Source organism: Humulus lupulus, chromosome X, assembly GCF_963169125.1.
Source record: "Humulus lupulus chromosome X, drHumLupu1.1, whole genome shotgun sequence".
Lineage (NCBI taxonomy): Eukaryota > Viridiplantae > Streptophyta > Magnoliopsida > Rosales > Cannabaceae > Humulus > Humulus lupulus.
In genome coordinates this window covers 257,872,957-257,886,187 of record NC_084802.1, presented here as the reverse complement: position 1 = coordinate 257,886,187, position 13,231 = coordinate 257,872,957, and positions in this window count along the sequence as shown.

The following is a 13,231-nucleotide window of genomic DNA, read 5'->3' as shown; positions in this document are numbered from 1 at the left end:
GAGGTATGCTCGCACCCTTCGTCATGAGTTGGGTGCGGCATCCACCTCCGAAGTTATGACAGTGGAGGAGCGACCACCGAAGAACCCAAGATATGAAAGTGAGTCCCTCACTTTCACTGAAGAAGATGCTCGACACGTGAGGTATCCTCACAATGACCCTCTTGTTGTGACAGTCTAAATTGCAAATATGAAAGTGAAGAGATGTCTGGTCGACACAGGGAGCTTTGTAAACATTATTTATAAGTCATCCTTTGAGAAGATGAAGCTATCTGTCAATGACTTGAAGTCATGCTCTCAAGTCATTTATGGGTTTACTGGAGAAGGATTGTCACCAGCTGGGACAATCAAGTTGCCAGTCACGACGGGGGAAGCTCCCAAGCATGAAATCGTAATGACCGAGTTCTTGATTGTTGACTGCCCGTCCGCCTACAATGTGGTTACTGGTCGACCACTTCTCACAAACTTACATGCGGTAGTTTCAATCTGGCACCTTTCCATGAAGTTCCCGACCAGTGCTGGCATAGGCTGTGTTCAGGGAGACCAGAGGGAGGCTAGGGAGTGCTATAATGCCTCGGTGGCTAAGGCAAAGAAGGGTGCCAAGGAGAGCAATATGATTGTATATGTTGAGAAAGAGGAGGTGGACAAGATGGATGTCGACCAGAGTCTTGCAGTTGTAACAGATGAAGAGATGTTAGAGCAGAAGACCCCATCCGGTGATGAAGTCACCAAATAGGGCGTTGCTCAAAGCGAGGGAAGGGACTTTGATCCTCGCTTTGGGGATTATGAAAGTGATGTGGGACCGTCCGAGGAGTTAGAGGAGGTCCTTATAGATGAGGATTACCTGACGAGAGGGGTCAAAATTGGAAAAAAGTGTAAAGCAGAGGTGAGAGCACAGCTGATAGAATTCTTGCGAAGGAATCAAGATGTCTTCGCCTGGTCTCACAAAGATATGGTGGGTATCTCACCAACTGTGATCAGCCACGTGCTCAACGTGGACGAAAACTATCCAGCAGTGCAGCAGAAGAGGAGATTGCTTGACAAGGATCGAGCAAAGGCTCTTAAGGAGGAAGTAAAGCGGTTAAAGGAGAATGGGTTTATCAGGGAAGCATACTACCCTGCCTGGGTTTCAAACCCAGTGTTGGTGCCCAAACCCAATGGGAAGTGGAGGACTTGCGTAGATTTTACTGATCTGAACAAAGCATGCCCAAAGGATTGCTTTCCTTTACCAAGAATAGACCAGTTGGTAGATGCAACCTCTGGTCATGAGACATTGTCCTTCATGGATGCATATTCGGGGTACAACCAGATCAACATGCATCCTCCTGATGAAGAGCATACCAGCTTCTGAATAGATATAGGACTATACTGCTATAGGGTCATGCCCTTCGGACTGAAGATTGCAGCTCTATGTAGGTTCGTTTCGAAATCAACGGACAAGTGCGTCCCGTTTTTTAACCTGCTTAGACGAGGCAAGAAGTTTGAGTGGACTGCAAAATGTGAGCAAGCTTTCTAGGCCATAAAGGAGCATTTGGCCCAACCTCCTGTCCTTTCTAAGCCAGTTGATGGAGAAGACCTCTTTTTGTACCTAGCAGTTACAGAGCATGCTGTTAGTGCTGCCTTAGTATGAAAGGAGGATAGAGTGCAGCACTCGGTGTACTATGTCAGCAAGCGATTGATAGGAGCAGAGTCCCGGTATCCCGTGATCGAAAAGTTGGCTTACTGCCTGGTACTTACATCACGAAAATTGCGGCCATACTTCCAGGGACACCCCATTAAGGTCCTTACTGACCAGCCTCTACGCCAAGTCTTACAGAAGCCGGAGTCATCTGGTCGGCTACTTAAATGGGCAGTTGAGTTAGGCCAATTCGAAATCAAGTACCAGCCAAGGACTACTATTAAGGGTCAAGCTTTGGCAGATTTCATCGCTGAATGTACCGGAATCGCTGATGTTCCCGACCAGCAAGAGAGTGTTACTATGCAGAAAGAAGAACTTCCTACTTGGCAACTTTTTGTTGATGGGTCGTCGAATGAGCATCATTCAGGAGCTGGAATTATATTGGTCACACCAGAGAAGCACTAAACTCATTGTGCACTGAGATTCGGATTCAATGCTTCTAACAATGAGGCGGAGTATGAAGCCCTCCTAGCAGGCTTGCGACTGGCCAGAGATGTACGTGCCCGGTCAGTGGAAATAAATAGTGATTCCCAATTGGTGGTCTACCAATTCTTGGGGGAATACCAGGCAAGGGGCCTACGCACGGTGGCATACTTAAATAAGACCAAAGTTATGCTAGCACGGTTTGAGGAGTATACCATCAGACTAGTACCACGGGAGCATAACTCTAATGCAGATGCTCTAGCAAAGCTAGCTAGTGCAAAAGATGCCGAAACTCTGAATATAGTACCGGTAGAATACTTGGCGGAGCCGAGCATTGATGAACAAGAGGCCATGTCGATCACGATAGCTGACACCTGGATGACCCCCATCATCACTTATCTTGAGCAAGGGACCTTCCCAAAGGAACGTAATGAAGCAAGGAAGATTATGAGGCAAGCTGCTAGGTACACCATGATGGATGGGGTGTTGTATAGAAGAGGGTATTCCTTACCTCTACTCAGGTGCATAACACCCGACCAGTCAAAGAATTTATTAGCTGAGGTGCATGAAGGGTTCTGTGGAGATCATGCTGGGGGGCAGAGTCTATCTGAAAAGATCTTGTAGCAAGGATTTTTCTGGCCTACCATGAACGAGGACTCTATGGAATATGTGAAGAGGTGTGACAAATGCCAAAGATTTTCTAAAGTGCCCAGAGCGCCCCCAAACGTATTGAAGCAAATGCAAAGTCCATGGCCTTTTGCAGTGTGGGGTATTGATCTGATCGGGAAGTTTCCCAAAGAGAAAGGAGGAGTACAGTTTGCGGTGGCTGCAGTAGATTATTTCACTAAGTGGACTGAGGCCGAACCAATAGCCACGATCACATTGAAGAAAGTGTTGGACTTTGTGGTTAAGAGCATAATATGTCGCTATGGTCTGCCTAAGAAGATAGTGTCTGACAACGGCACCCAATTTGACAGCGACATATTTACCGTTTTTTGCACTCGGCATGGCATCACAAAAAGTTTCTCCTCGGTAGCCCATCCACAATCCAATGGGCAGGTTGAAACGGTAAACAAGACACTGAAGGACACTCTAAAAAAGCGCCTGGAGCAAGCTAAAGGTGCTTGGGCGGAAGAGTTACCAGAAGTCCTTTGGTCATACAGGACTACTGCTCGGACAGCAACTGGACATACCCCATTTTCTTTGGCATATGGGTATGAAGCCATGATACCTGTGGAGATAGACCCACCATCTCATAGAAGGACCATGTACAACCAAGAGGAGAATCATCAATTGTTGGCAGAATCCTTGGACTTCCTCGAGGAGAGAAGAGAGGAGGAAAACCTGAGAGTTGCTGCTCACCAGCAAAAAGTGGCGCGCTACTTCAATTCCAAAGTCCGAGATCGAAAGTTCCAGGTCAGAGATTTGGTCCTCAGAAAGGTGTTTGTCAGAGACCCAGCAGCTGGTGTGCTAGGACCAAACTGGGAAGGACCATATCAAATTGAGCAAGTCTTGCCACCCGGCACCTACAAGCTTGCTCGGTTAAATGGAGAGCTGATCAGGAATTACTGGAACGGCGAGCACTTGAGGAAATATTATCAATAAATACTGCTTACAAAGTAGTAGCTTTGTATCAAGTGCTTAACTTGTTATTTAAGTTTTTGTTTGTAGACTGACTATTTGCTAAGTAGTCATGTTATTTTGAACAATGTTATTTTGTTTGAAACTCGTTGTTAGACACGTTTTGTCATTTATTATTACGAGTAATAAAAGAGATCACGCGCTGCGTGGTTTTATCTTGCTACAAATTTTGCATATGTGTTGATTATTCTTGCTTGGCAGTGTTCAACTGTCATTATGATTTAAACAAAACAGGTCTTCTAAAACTAAGTATACATATATACCGGACAGTGTTCAACTGGTCAGTATCATGAGATGAAAGACCAACGTTTAAATAGTTGCATGTTTTTGTAGTGGTTAACTGCTGAAATATATTTGTATATTCTATGTGTTTCACGAGTAGTCACTGCTCGGACAAATTCGGTCAAGTAGCAAGTGATCAAGGATTTTTTAACCCTCAATCACTTGGGGGGCACATAGAGTATACTGGCGTGTACTTCAACACAGGCAATAAGAGCACGAGCAAAGATATCTATTTTTGGGCTGACTTGTAAATTTGGAAGTCTAAAAAGGCCATTAAGCTAACTTGTTTGACAAAGCTTAAGTAACTTGGAATTTTTAAAATTTTAAGTTAGAAACAGATATTCGTGTGATAATAAAAGTTATGCTCATAAAATGTTAGAGCAATAAGAGCATGAGGAAGTATATTTAGTATGGACTTATGAAATGTTTAGAATTTCTAAGTTAGAAAACTAAATACTCATGTGAAGGTTTAAGGCATATAGAAACTTTACTATTCACAATAAACTTGTAATGTCTCAAATGTAAAAAGACTTAAAAGTTCCAAGCTAGCCAAAAAAGGAAAGTAAAGTGAAAATGTCAAATAGCTCAATCATATGAGCAAAAGTATAAGAAGCAAAACAAACTATGATAAAAACTGGTAGGACTACAACTGGTCATGCAAGAGCGCTCTAGCAGGATGAGGAGTCACTGGCGTGCTGCTCTGATAGGCTGATCAACCCCCTCCTCGGCTTCAACTGCTCCTCTCGCTCGGAATGATAGTGTAGAGGAGGCAGGTGCAGGACTAGTAGGATTAGCAGCTTCCTCAGCAGCCCTGGCCTCACATCTGGCGAGCTCCTCTGCCTAGACCTCATCGTTCAGGACGTCGAGCTTGAGGGGTTTATTTAGCTTACACACCTGGTAGAAGCAGTTGAAGCAGGTCTCCTCATAGCGGGTTAGATCAGCCTCCTTCTCTTGCTTCAGCTTTTCATTCTTGCTAATCAGTCCCTCGTTCTCATGAGTCAGTCCGTCTAGCCGATCGGTCAAGGATTTGTTGGCTTGGGTTAGCTGATTATTCCCATCAGCCAACCCCTTGAGAGACTCCTTTTGCTCAGTCACAGTCTTCTCTGCCTGTTCCAGCTTGGACTGAAGAGCATCCGTTTTCGTTCGAGCCTCCACGAGTTGATCATTTAGGACCTTGATCAACTCCTTGTAATCAACCGATCATTGCTGGGCGTGACAGAAGGTCATAAGCATCTGCATGAAAAACAAAAAGTTACTACAAAGCATTAACGTAAGTAACAATTTATCTTGTGGTAAAGTACTTACATTTGTCAGCTGAGCAATCCCTCTATCTAGGACAACATCAACACTGAGTCGAGGAAGAGACTCAAAGCCTTGAATCGTTGAAGTATTACGGAGGGTCTGATCAGCTGCCCCCCTGAGTTTGGTGTCAGCAGCTCGGAGCGCCTCGCTCGGGCCGGACGGGCCTGGGGGAGTCAGGTTCGCTGATAGGGGGAGTGGTGAAGGGGTCAACTGCGGGATCATCACTGGCCCCTCAGGTTGTCTCCCCTGGCTCGGGGGCACTGCCCTCGGGACCTTCCTCGGAGGAGTGAGACCACTTCCTTCGCCAGACTTCCTTTTTGGAGCAGGAGGAACGATACAATGTCTGAACATCTTTGAGTCTGCAAAAGAGGGAAACATGAGATTCGTTAGAAAAAATACATATATATAATAAAATGTAGATAAGTATATTACTACTATAATTTTATTAGTCTCGAATCACCAAGTTATTAAACATATTCCTATGACTACTAGACCTGAGTTCAAAATCTGATCAATGAAGTCGTCCTCATCATCCGAAGATGAGCTAAGTTCTCTCTCAATCTGGATGGCTTTTCCTTTCCCAGACCACAGGAATAGCAGATCTATGTTGAGACTCAGGCTGAGGCTCCCTAATGACAAGGTCGCCAGGTCTATGAGAAAGCGGAGAGGGTCCAAGAGAAAACTGGTCAGTCACTATCTCCGTTCCCGCATTGGACTGATCAGTCGTGTTTGTAACGCCCTACTTCCTTAGAGTCATTACTAAGTGAGTTTTAAAATGAAAAATGTGCAATGAACTCGCTAACCGAGGTTTTTAAAACAAAAGTGTGACTAAGCAAAAGTTAAGGCTGTAATCTTTAAAAATGCGTTGTTTCATTGAAAACTTCTAGTATTTAACATTTGGGATCCCAAAATAAGGTTTGAAAACTATTTACAACTTAAAATAAGGTTACAGTCGATTAATTATTAAAATCACAGATTATTGCAGCCATTTCTCAAATAAACCCCCAACCAAAGCAGTCGGGCAGCCCAAACATGTACGCGTCGCTTCAAGATCTCCGTACTCATGGCTGGTTGACTCAATCTTTGCCCTTACCTGCATCACAGAGCACCCGTGAGCCGAAGCCCAGCAAGAAAACTCATACAGTATATAACATATGCGGATTATATAGTTAACATATCAGATTATCCACAGATAAATGAGTATTCCATCAAACTAAATAAACACGGCCATGCCGTCCCAGAGGCATTACCTAAGCCTAGGGTCTCTGTCCTCAACGTAAGGATATCCCCTGTATCCATTGGGGTCCCACCCTGTCTACAAGCACTTCACGTGCTAAGTGTTACTTCCGGCCCCACTGCCGTTCTCGGCTCCCTTGCCGTTCTCGGCTCCTTGCCGTTTCGGCTCTTTCGCCGTTCCCGGCTCCGTTGCCGCTCCCGACTCGTTTGTCGTTCATTCTTACTATAATCACAAATAGCATAACTCAAATAACATTCAAACATATATCAATTCAATTAAGTCTGCACCCTAACATGTAATGCAATATAGGGTCGTGCCCTGCAATCACACAATGGGCCCATGCCCTGTCCTACGGGAGCTATAGTTTTCTTACCTGTCAATTTGATAGCTTCATCACTTGACTCCTTGAGCACGATCCCACTCGAGCCCTAGCGCACACCTAAACATAGCCATAGGTCAAAGTCATCACCGAACCTCAAGTCCAAAAACCTAGCCTCGGGACCAATACCGAGCCCCCCGAGAAGTCCTAGATCCACAAAACAAGATGGTGGAATCGAACCCCGAACCCTAGGTCAAAATCCCTTAAAAATAACCCAAAACCCCTTTCTGGGAACAGGGTAGCGCTACAGCGCTCAAAAGAGAGCGCTATAGCGCTACAAGCAGAACCGCACCACCCAGAAATAGGGCCTAGCGCTACAGCGCCCAAAGACTAGCGCTGCAGCACTAGTTGCAGGTAGGCAACCCTCATTTTCTTTTTCTGCAATTTCTTTGAGCCAATCTCAACCCAAACTTCCCCAAATCTTTACCAAAATCAAAATCAAGCTTATAAACACTCTCCACTCATCCCAAGCATCCCAAATCCTCAAAACCCAAGCACATTCATCCCAAATCACAAAATTTACCATGATTAACCCTAAACCCAGAAATTCAGTCAAACATCAAAGTTAAAGGCTTAGAATTCATACCGTTGATGCAATTTTGACCTTGATTCAATTCCTAGACCTCCTTAGCTTGCTCTTTCTCAAAGCTTGCCCAGAAATTCCCCTAAAGTTCCCATCATTCAGCTTAATTACACAACTTAAACCAGCCAAACCCAAAAACTGAAAACCCTAAAAACTTACCTCAAAAGTTGATGTGTTCTTGCTAATCCCTTGCCAAATCTTCAAGTATAGCTTAGGATCCTTGATGCTCAGCCTATCCTAGCTCTCCACTGAGCTTTGCTCCAAGAAATTTGAAGAGAAATGGCGGGAGAACCACAAAGCGCCCCTTTTGAAACAAAACCCCCTGTTTTTTCTCTCTTTTATTTTTCTCCCTTTTTCTTTCTTTTCCACAGCCTTCTCACTCTCTCTAACAATCCCACTAAGTATATAAAGCCCCAAAAAACTTATCTCTAAGAAGCCAATTGACCAAAATTCCCTCCCTACTAATTCTAAACCTTTTTGTCCACGTAGGGCCATTTTAGTCATTTTACCCAATTCCCGCTAATTCCTCAAGTGTCTCTAATATTTTCCCGTTGCTTCCCAATACCTGATAAAACACCAAATATGTATTCCTCATCATCAAAATTAATCTCAATATATTCTCTAAATTCCTGTTTATACCCCCAGCCCCGCCCCGAGCCGTGTATAAATTCTCACCTGGACTTTTCCGCTAATCTGCTCTCTCTGGGATCGTCTCGAGTCACACATCACAGATACATCCACATCACAATGCGGTCTAAACAATCAGCACATATCAATACAGTTATGCCCAAAATGGCCAAAATTACAATTATGCCCTTCTAACACAATCAGGGCCTACATGTATACTAATACACATAGTCATACATCTCAAATAGTCAAATAGTCATATAACATGCTTTAAATCATAACCATGCATTTTACTCATTAAAGTCACACATAAATCCCAATATGCCCTCCAGGCACACTAATCAAGACCCTTAAGCCTTATTAGTGAATTTGGGTCGTTACAGTGTTGTTCTCCCCAGTGGTACTTTCCACCGCCATATTTCGGTCACACGGTATCAGGCCCACCATCTGAAGGTAGTCCACAGTGACCAATCTTTCACGTCTTTCTCCTCGGTACTCATGCTAGCCAACGCCTCCGCTCGATTGAACATCCCTTCAGTAGGCATGGGTCGCTGGATCGGAGCCGCGTGTGTAAAGGCCAAGTTGTTGGCCTTGATATCTGATGTGAGGAAATATTCCCTGTAATATTTCTCGGGGTTCGACTTATGGGAGATACCGCTAAGGTATGTAATCCCCCTTTGCCTGTGATAGATGTGAAAGAATCCCGTGTTGTTGTGGGTGGGATTGGTCCTGAAGTCGAACAAATAGTGCACCTCATGAGGGGTGGGCTCGTCCCAACCTTTCAGAAAGTAGAGAATGTACAACGCGGACATTGCCTAGATCCCATTCGGTGCAATCTGGAATGGGGAGACATTGAAATAATCCGCTATAGACCGGAAATAGGGATGTAATGGAAGTGTCGCTCCTGCGTGGATATGATGCCTGAACCAGGCGCAGTATGCTCCATCGGGCCTATTGGCTCTCTGGTGAGAGCCCGGGCATATCATGTTCACCCCACTCAAACCCAAAGCCTCGATGTGTTTGTGAAACGACCTGAGGTTAAGTTTTGAAGGCTGGGCAGTGAACCAGGAAGGTTCTTCTTCTCTCCCCTTCCGTGGCTTCTGAATGGCCAAGTTCTGGATCACGGTGGAAAATTTCTGAGAGGGTGATCCTGAAGGAGTTGCAGTGCGGGGGTCACTGCGCTCCACCACCTTCTGCACCGCTTTGCGGGCAACTTGTGGATCTTGGTCCTGGGGAAGTCTGTTAGATTTCTTCACCCTCATCGTCGACTGCGAAGCTTGTTGGAGAAACTGTTCCTCGTGGAGGAAAAACAGGGCTGAGCGGGGAAGGATCCGCTTGAAGCGACGAAGGCGATCCTCGGGAGTACGACTGGTGGTGGAATTTGATGAGGAATCGCTGTTTTGGGGAGTCTCGATTGACTGCGGGATAGAAGTATCGGAGTCCGTATGGTTGTCACCTCCCCTATAATTAGAGCGATTCATCTACAAATATAAATAAAAATGGGGAGGTGAGTAACCATATAGATAAAATCCAACAAGAACAAAATTTATTTTTATACTTAGAAAAATTTATCTAAGTGGTAAAAATATAGCATGCATGGAAAAAAGATTTTTAGTGCCTAAAGGTGCCTAAGAAGTGTTTAAAAATATATAGCATGAAGGATGCCATAATTGGTCTTAAAATTGCGCCTAGTGCAAGGAATCCTTCTGCATCCGACGAGGCACGTACGAAGGCTAGGAATATGTGTCCGGTCGGACACCAGGAGCCCGAGGAGAAGCGTGCCCCAGCCGCATGTATCCAGGCGTGAACTTGGGCTAAGGGAGTGTCCGAAGAGACGCTTGGCCAGCGTGTGCGAAGGGTCATGAGGTATCCGATCAGATACCATGTGACCAAGGAGGAGAAGTGTGAATTTGGTCCGAGCGGACCAAGCCTGTCGTGGTGCTATCCTTCTGCATCCGAGCTGAGTGCACCCGAGGAGCCAACGCCAACAGCCCAAGAACTTCGACCGAGGAGAGGGGTTCCACACGATCCGAGGAGCACCAATGAAGTCGAGGGGTGTGCATGTGGTCCGATTGGATCACTTGTTTGCCCAGAAAAAATAATGGCCGATCGGCCACTTCCCTAAACTTACCCATTTTGCATGCCCAAAACCTCACCAAAAATGCCACTATTTTCTTTGAGCCGAAAAGAAGACCCAATTTGAAAGGGCAAAGTTCTATATTCCCTATCATAAATATGATATCTCATCCAAACATACAAACAGAAGATCAAAATAGGGAAGTTGAAAAGTTTTTTCATGTTCTTGAAACCCTCTATGCTATCAAAAACCCCAAAACCCATAATCATGGTTTATACCAAATTGACCTATTTTTCTTGAAATTCCTATGAAATTGAGAGTAATTTTGGGTTACCCATAATAAAAACATCCTCAAAACAGCCACCCAACACATTATACAAGCATTCTTATGAGATTCATGAACAAACTCAACAAAAAAAGCTATCAATGGGGTTTCGGCCATAGCATGGGTTTTTCATGAAATTTTTGAAAAAATAACAACAATGTAAATGCATGGAGAAGAAGACTTACTCAACTTTGGAGAACCTTTGAATTGCTTGGAGATTGCTTCAAGAAATGGAGAGCTTCCCTTGAAGTCCTTTGAAGATTCGGCCAATGGAAGGAGAAGACAAGGGGTTTCGGCCAAGAGAGAAGGAAGAAAGAGAGGATTTTAAAAAAAATGTGATTTTCTTGTGTGAAGAAGAATGTGTAAGTGTAGGGGTTATTTAAAGGAAAAAAGTGGGAGTTATTATTTATTTTTGGACCCTTGGTATTCCTGGGCTATTTTTTCTCTCCACGATCAAGGGCAGTTTTTTGCAGTGATCGTGGCCTGTAAGTTGTGGTCTGCTGCATGGCGGGAAGATGAACAGTTAATTTTTATAATGCCGTAACTGTGGAGAAAAAAGTTTATTATGTGAAGTATCATATAATAAACTTGGGGGGCAAATGTTATCCCAAAAATTTGAAAATGATGATGTGGCAATAGAAATGACAGGTGGCATGGAATAGTTGGGTGATCTGGCTTAGCAGCAGCCCAGTACATCAGTGAAGAGTTTTGACTGCTTGAGAGGTGTCATGACCAAGCCAAGTGCACCCGAGGAGAGTACTTGGGCTAGGGTGTGCCTGGTCGGACTTTGGTCCGAGGAGAGGTCCAAGGTGTGGTCGGACCTTCGACCGAGGAGAGGGCCAAGGTGTGGTCGGACCTTGGTCCGAGGAGAGGGCCAAGGTGTGGTCGGACTTTGGTCCGAGGAGAGGCCCATGGTGTGGTCGGACTTTGGTCCGAGGAAAGCTTAAGGGTGTGGTCAGAATTTGGTTCGAGGAGAGGGCCAAGGTGTCATAGGTGTGGTAGGTGTGGTCGGACCTTTGTCCGAGGAGAGGGCCAAGGTGTGGTCGGACCTTGGTCCGAGGAGAAGCCCATGGTGTGGTCAGACTTTGGTCTGAGGAAAGCCTAAGGGTGTGGTCGGACTTTGGTCCGAGGAGAGCCCAAGAGTGTGGTCGGACCTTGGTCCGAGGGGCAGTCCAAGGAGTGTGGTCGGACTTTGGTCCAAGGAGCAGTCTAAGGGCGTGGTCGGACGCATGTCCGAGGAGAGACGAAGGATTTGTCCTTATGCATATGTCCAGTAAGTGCATGGTTGTCCAAGTAAAGAAATGGCATGCATATGTCCGACCAACACTTGTATGTATCCAACATGCATGTGTTCGACCAGAAGACGATATTCATCAACCAAATAGACCAGATTGTGTCAAATTCCCAGAGATAGTTTCAGCAAGACTCGGATTGGGCATACGCGGGAATCTCTCATTCTTTGCTCAAATTGAGGATTCTGTTGTGTTTTGAATATTTCTTGTAATTTAAATATAATACAAATAATAAACTATCCCGATCCTAGGGGGATATCAGTTTCTGATTCCAAGCCTATAAATAGAGGGTTGATGGGATCAGGAAAGGACTTTTGGCAATTTGAGTTTTTGGTCTGAGTTTTCTAGAGAGAGAAAGGGCGTTTTCTTGAGAGAGAACTCTTTTGTATTCTGAGAATTTACACTGAAGAAACTCAGTTGACACTGGTTCATCTGATCTTGAGTGTAGATAAAATAATCAAATCTCTAAGTGGATTAGGCTATTACCAACTGATTGGAGCTGAACCACTATAAAAATTGTGTGTGTTCTTTATTTTCTTTATTAAACTGTCTGTGTCATTTGAATTCACTTGAAGGTTTGTCGTTTTTGACGTTCTCACGTCGTTGGCTAAAAACGCAGTTGTTGACCAAGATTTTGGTAAACTGACATGGAGTCAGAATATGCTTGATGTGAATGAATGCGTTGAAAAGAATCGAATGACAAAAATAATAAGAACACGATAGTTTATAGTGGTTCATCCCCAGGATCTGGTAATAACCTACGTCCACTTAGATTGTTATTGATATGAGAATCAAAGGAGTGATCAAAGAACAAGGGTTCAATGAGTTTCACCAACCTCTGAAGAACAATACCCTATTTCAAATAGAATTACACTAGTCTTAAGTAATTCGAAAGCCAAAAGTCCCTTCCTTGAGCTATCTTTCTCTATTTATAGGCTCAAGGGGGATTACACAAGATTGTTACAGATATTCTCTCCTGAATAATCGGATACTCAGGAGATTGTGTGAGTTAAATTCGGGATTTACAAAGATCTTTATAGTAATATTACATTGCATGCGGAACCATCGACCAGACTGGTCGTAGGTGAGACTGGGCCGCCTCCTGCTTATAATGTACCTTCTGGTCGATACACTAGCAGAGTTCCTCCAGATGTCAGCCACGTGTCCAGGGATCACTCGCCACGTCATCAATGCCAATTTTTTGGATAACATTTGCCCCCCAAGTTTATTTATTATGAGCAATAAATAAACTTTTGAGCAAACAACTCTTCGGTAACCCCACCATACGTGTCAGAACCCTTCGTGTGTTCTTGGAAAAAGCAACCTACTCCTGTCTAATCATGACTATTCGGTTCCCCAGTAATAATTCGATGGCTATTCCGCTTCCC